The sequence below is a fragment of the Euprymna scolopes genome, chromosome 44 (genome assembly GCF_053919585.1).
Source record: "Euprymna scolopes isolate OS-2025 chromosome 44, ASM5391958v1, whole genome shotgun sequence".
NCBI classification, from domain to species: domain Eukaryota; kingdom Metazoa; phylum Mollusca; class Cephalopoda; order Sepiida; family Sepiolidae; genus Euprymna; species Euprymna scolopes.
This window is the reverse complement of record NC_136525.1, coordinates 38,052,957-38,060,456: the sequence shown is the minus strand read 5'-3', so window position 1 is coordinate 38,060,456 and position 7,500 is coordinate 38,052,957.

The following is a 7,500-nucleotide window of genomic DNA, read 5'->3' as shown; positions in this document are numbered from 1 at the left end:
CTAATAAATTTTTTTTTTAAACCTTAATTTACTTGATTCCTCCAGCCTTGACAAACGTGTTTTAAATATTCTCTCCAGTGCTTTTTCTTTTAATGATGTGGAATTCATTCCATTGGTGATTTTTTTCCAAGGAACTCTGCCTTTTGGATCATTTTGGACCATTTGGAATTTACCCATTGTATTGGAAATTTTTAATTCGACCATGTTTGGATTTTACCATTCTTGGATTTTTTACCCTTCACCGGACTATCCATTCATGTGAAATCTTTTTATCATTTTTCTTTTACCTCCTATTCCACTTACCTCACCCTTTTTTTTAACCAAGTAAGATCTGTGACTTACTTGTAGTTTCATTAAATACTTTTACATGCAAAATCCGATCCCGCATTTTGCTAATTCCTGCCCTCTGATGAGAAGGAGAGTATTTCTCCGAAACTCCGCAGATTAAGGACTATCCACTTATCTTGTGCTTCCTTTTTAAAATTAAACGTTTTTAACTCTTTTTCAAGATGTCTTTTAACATGTTTTATTAATCATTTGTTCATATATATATATATATATATATATATATATATATATATATATGTATATATATATGTGTGTGTGTGTGTGTGTGTGTGTGTGTGTGTGTGTGTGTATAGATTTTTGTTGATTTTTATATATATACTAGCGAGGGGTACCCGGTGTTTCCCGGGTGTTTGGGGGGGGGGTTAAAAAAAAAGTAAGTATGAGGATCGAACCCGAACCCTTGAGGCAAAGTTGTAAATTTAAGTGTGAAAAAAAAAAAAAGAAAACGTGCCATGTTAACCATTGCCCCACCACGAGATGCTTATGGAAACCCGTTTGAATTTATTTAATTAGTTGGATTTAGCAGGTGCCCGTTTTAATGAGTTTGACTGCGGTATAAAATTAATTTACTGCTGAACGCTTTTTTCAGCACCCCCAAGATGTTATAGGAAAAAGACTAACCCACATGCGGCGAGCGGCAAGTATTGAATATTTATCTTCCCGAAATCGAGCAAATTAAATAGACAGGCGAGCTTCGTTGTTAACTGTGAGATATTACCATTTATATGTGATATAAAAAATTTTAAAAAGTTGTGAACCGACCGACCGCTTCTCTGAAAGAAGCCTTTTGTAGACACACAAAAAAAGCGAACACACATACATACACACATACATACATACATACATTTTCGCTTTTATATATATATATATATATATATATATATATATATATATATAGATAGATAGATAGATAGATAGATAGATAGATAGTGGACCCCCGACATACGAGATTAATTCGTTCCCGGATGAAGCTCATATCTCGAATTAAAATGGCACCACTAAGGAGACGTAGTGAAACACAACACACTCGACCGCCTAGTGTTTGCATCTGGAAACTCGTAACTTGGATTTTCGCTCGTATGTAGTGGAAGATTTTTGCTCTGAAGTCGTCTCGTATCTCGAATTTCTCGTAACTCGTGTAGCTCTATGTTGGGGATGGGGATCCACTATATATATAAAAAATTTAATGACCTTTAATAAGTGGGTTCACTTTCTCATAATAACGTTCTACTTCATTGCTACCTGACTTACTGTCCATTTCTTTACCGACGTGTCACGTGATTAGAGCTAGTTAGTAATTTATAGAATATATATGGCGATTAAGCTACACTGAATATTCCGCGTTTCATCCACTATAGGATTCGTCAGGCTTATGCGCATAAGCCTGACGAATCCTATAGTGGATGAAACGCGGAATATTCAGTGTAGCTTAATCGCCATATATATTTTATAAATTACTAACTAGCTCTACCTACGTATTGACCACTTTTGAAGTAAATACTTAAAGTTTACGCATAAATCTATACTTTCGTATATTAAATTTATGTGAGTAAATGAAGTAGATATATATATATATATATATATATATATATATATATATATATATATATATATATATATATATATATACATTTCTGTGGCCCAACACATCAGACACCCCCCCCCAAAAAAAAAAAAAGAACGACATTGAAAAGAGTCAATATTACATTCGTGTTTTTATAAGATATTCGAGTGTGGTTTCCGCTTTGGAAGTTGAAAAGCTACGAAAATGGGAGTGGTAACATTGAAACGAGCAATCTTTTCTGTTCTAGAATTTATTTTTCTATATTGTCGCCACCATTTACTAATAATTAACGAAACCCTTGATGTGTTGGTCATAAAAATTAGCGCCTGTCGATCCATTTTTTTTTTTTTTTTTTTTTTTTTTTTCACGGTTGCGATTACAGCGTTGTTATCGAATCAATGCTGCCTTCACAATGCCTCATTCAGAGGTCCGAACATGTGAAAATCTGCGGGCACCAGGTTGAAACTATACTGTGGGTGACACAGAACTGTCTAGCCGAACTTGGAGATAGTCGAATTTCGCAAACCACAAAATCTTTCATTGAACCTGGCTAGTACCAAATGGTGAAGCAAGCGTTACCTAATCACTAACCAAGACAATACATTTATGTATTTATTTGGAAATTCTAATGATCCATCTTCTAATAGTGAATTCCTTTTTCTTAAAATTATGATGGCCTTGGTGGGAAGAGAAATTTGTTAATATATGTTTTACAATCCCTGTCGAGAGTGCGTTAAATTGTTTCATATATATGTACATTAACTGTCAGAGGGTAAGTAAAATTATTTAAAATCTGTTTTGTACATTACCTGTTGATGGAAAGGTAAAATTATTTACTATTCGTGCTGTTAATAACATGTCCTAGGGAAGATAAAATTATTTCAGGAACAATTTGTGCAATACCCGTCCTAGGGTAGGTAAAATATTCTTTTGCTCGAGATAGCAAATGATATATAGACACGAAAATCCCTCTCTTCTAAGAATAACAGATATGTGCAAAGTCAACTTCATTTTTCTCATTGTTTTATACGATGCCGAGCAACGCCGGGTCCCCTGCTAGTTTTTAATAAATTTTAATAAGAATTCTAGGCGCTGTATGAGCTCTTTGTTCATCTTGCCATTGTTTCCAGTCGTCCTGAACCTCCAATTGCCGCTAGTATTTGACAACGCCGACTCAGGAGAGACGTGGTTGGAGATTGCGTAACTCTTGCCACAAAAATTCAACGCGTAGACACCCTTACAGTGGATATCCATAATAGACTCTGTACAGAAATTCATCCGATAAGTATTGAAAATCGAAAAAAATCCATTCTTCAAAATAGCTTTTCTCTCTTAGAGATAAAAAAAATAATTTTTACAAGGGAATATTTTACGTTACATCGGCAAGCGAAATCATAAAATTTCAGCTAATCATTTTTTTTTTTTCTTTAAAAAAAATAACATATTTATTGTCATCTACGGATCTATTTTAGTTGTAAAGAATTCGATTACAGATCGGATAATCCCGTGTTCAAACTCGGGTGTACCTCTGCAGTCTATTTTAATTTTTCTTTCTTATTAATGAATTCAATTTACAATTAAAAAAAAATAGAGGTACCATTTACAATCGCAGCAAATCATTTCTTCGTTTGCATATTTTAAAACTAAATGTTAATTAGAAGTAACTTTACCAGAACATTCATCATATAGGCCAAAATATCCGCTGACGTGGTATTGTAAACAAACACAAACAGAATTTGATGAACGACATTATCATTATTATTATTTTATTTTTTATTTATTTATTCATTTTTGCCAATTAGTCCACCGGGAAAATTATTCCTCGTAATATACAATAATCAATAGATGATCGATTCTATAATAATTCGTACGCATTTTGCATAAATTAAAACATGGTGTTTAAGCATATTACACGACCGGGCAACATCTAATAAGTTATAAATATAATTTTTAATTACATATATATAATTTAGAAGTGTACATATATATATATATGTGCGTGTGTGTGTGTGTGTGTGTGTGTGTGTGTGTGTGTGTGTGTGTGTGTGTGTGTGTAAATAAAACACGTGTGGGTGGGTGTGTTTTATTTACAGAAAGTTTAGATGAGATAAGTAATCAGTACCGTCGGTTTCAAACATGATAATTAGAGGTCGTTTTAGATACCCATATCAAGCTCTCTTCAGCCGTTACTCATAACCGACATTTATAACCGGAAGGGGAAACATACAGATACTTTACCTCTAAAACGGTCCCTAATTATCAGGTTTTAAACCGACGGTACCGATGTTTTATCTCATCTAAACTTTATGTGAATAAAACTTAAATTATACGCTCTTATTTTCGGATCATTCCTAAAATCCTCTCTCCTAATATATATATATATATATATATATATATATATATATATATATATATATATATATATATATATATATATATATATATATATTAGCCCTCGCGCAAAAGAGCAGGACACAAAATGTTTTAAATAATAATAATAATAATAATAATAATAATAATAATAATAATAATAATAACAAAGACTTTCGCTGCCAAGGACTACTATTGAGCGTAACCAGTTATACAGTCCTTTTGAAATTTTCATCTCTATTTTTCTCGTTATCTACTGAATATTTTTAAATATGTCCCTTATTAAATTGTAAAGATTTTCTATTCTGAAAGAAGTTTTAAAAAATTTTATCTAAAAAAGTTATTTTAAAGTTTTTGTTAAAAAATTCAGATTTTCTCATTATTCAGACAAAGAGGGAGTTGCAATAAAGAGTTGTGGTGTGAGGAGAAATACAAATTGAAACAGAGAGAATATTCAGACCTGTAATAATACAGAGGGGGTTGCAAAAATGAGTTGTAGTGTGAGGAGAAATACAAACTGAAATAGAGAGTTTTATAAATACATGCAAGACCACATTCATTTTTTTTTAATCCAAATTAATAAATTAAATAAAACATAATCTTAAAAAGATACGATACAAGTTAGAAAAGCATTTCATCTAACGCATGAAAATTGTTAAATTGTTAAACAAAATATTTTTACTATAGGCTTTAAAAATAAAGGTACAAGATTCAATTTGAAATTTATTCATCTTCAAAGTGCACTTTTATACATTTTACAAAGTAAGGTATTAAATTTTTATACCTTACTTTGAAAAATTTATGAAAGTGATGAAATGCTTTTCTAACTTGTATATATATATATATATATATATATATATATATATATATATATATATATATATATATATATATATATCAACCAAGTTTTTCCAAAAAAATATTTAGTATTAACCATTCCCCCCCCCCCCCCCCAAAAAAAAAAAACGGAGATTGGAAAAGAAAAAAAAAAGCGAACTTTATAGTCCGGTTTGACGACACCCAGCACGTCTCGCTGGGAAGAAAGTGATAAAAGGCGGTTTTCTTTGCTGGCTCAACTCATGGCCGCACAAAAGTTGTTGGTTGGCTGATTGGATAAAAACAAAATCGACATGAGTGAATCAAGAGACAGATTGGGAGATAGCGAGAAAGAGCCGACACCGAGCCGACATACAGAAAGAGAGAAAGACAGTGAAAAAGGGAGTTTGGTCGGCAAGATAGATTATACAAAAAAAAAAAAAATAGCAGTCTGCATTTGGGTAGGGTTAGGCAAAACTCGGTCGTATCAAAACACTACGACCATATAGAGAGAAGGTAAACGCCCGTAATGTCGACGCCAGTTTCTTTTCGTTAAATCTATCATATCTATAAAAGTGAACGTGTCTGTGTATCTGTGTGTCTGTGTATCTGTGTGTCTGTGCGTCTGTCTGTGTACATTTCTCTACGCAATAACTCTGTCAATTTTCAATCTACAGACTCGAAATTTGATATATAGGGTACAGAGATTTGGAAAAATCGATGTGATTGGTTTTCGGCTAGAAATGGATGTTAAAGGGTCAAAGTTCAACAATTTGACCTTTGAGAACTCTACCAATCTCCTCCGACAATTTTGGGTCCAAACACTTGAATTTTTAGCTATAGGTTCCTTGGACGTGCATCTAACTTAATAACTTGATTGGAGCCCAATACAATAAATTTTCAGGTGGCATAATAGGGGTCAAAGTTAAAATAATTGACCGCTTTTTTTTTTGTTGTTGTTCAACATACACCTCCAAATACCCGGGCAACGCCGGGTACCCATGCTAGTATTGTATATTTAGAAAAATTAGATTTTTTTTTGGGGGGGGGTTTAGTTGGTTTGTTAGTATTATAAGTATTATATATATATATATATATATATATATATATATATATATATATATATATATATATTGTATACAGAAAGTTGTTAGTTGAGACAGATCATTGGTACCGTCGGTTTCAAGCCCGATAATAAGGCCCGTTTAAGGTATCCTTATCAAGCGCTCTTCAGCCAATATTCGGAGACGGTACTAATGATCTGTCTCAACTAACAACTTTCTGTACATAAAATATAAATACGTTCTTACATTTTGGATTTCTCTTTTAATTGAGCACTCTGCTGGAATTCTTTTTCCAGAAAAAACTAATCATATATATATATATATATATATATATATATATATATATATATATATATATAAAAGTGAACGTGTCTGTCTGTCTGTGTGTCTGTGTGTCTGTCTGTCTGTGTACATTTCCCTACGCAATAACTCTGTCAATTTTTAGTCTATAGACTCGAAATTTGAAATACCGGGTACTGAGATTTGGGAAAATCGATGTGACGGGTGTCAGCCAGAAATTTGGCTGTTAAGGGGTCAAATTTCAACGATTTGACCTTTAAGAACTCTACCAAACTCCTCCGACAATTTTGGGTCTAGACACTTGAAATTTTAGATATAGGTTTCTTGAACCTGGATCTAACTTAGTAAAGTGATTTGAGCCCGAAACTATAAATTTTAAGGGGTCATAATAGGGATCAAAGTTTTAAAAAATTAACCATTTTTTTTTTGTTTTTTTGCTTTTTTTGCACAGCATACACCTCCAAACACCCGAGCAACGCCGGGCACCCCTGCTAGTATATATATATATATATATATATAGCAGCGAGATTCCACGTTACCCGGGATTGAATGATGATCAACGAATTTTTCACTCCCATATTTTTATTATCGATGAAATCGCCCATTTTTTTTTTTTTCAAGAACTCGATGGATGACTTGCTCTCCTTAGGGACTTATCGCAGTGCGCCGGGAGGAAGCCGGGAGGAAGCTTCACTTGCCTTCAAACAGGAACTTCGTCCAAAATACATTGTAGTCTACATTGCACTGTAGAGAACATACGTTTTCTTTTATAAAATTATTTTTATAAACAATGGCTTGAATCAAAATTTAAAATGGACAAGCTAAGTATCATGCTTTAATTGTACTCTAAACAGAAACATTTATTTCAAACGCGCCCCTGTCATATCAAAGAGTCTAATATTGATTTTATATGCCTGGCATTACTGGTTGTGCGGTGATAATGGTTTGGATTTTAGTCAATTATCATTGTGAAATTGCGCTTTAAACAGAAAAAATTTATTTCGAGCGCGCCCCTGTCATATCAAAGAACCTTCTGTT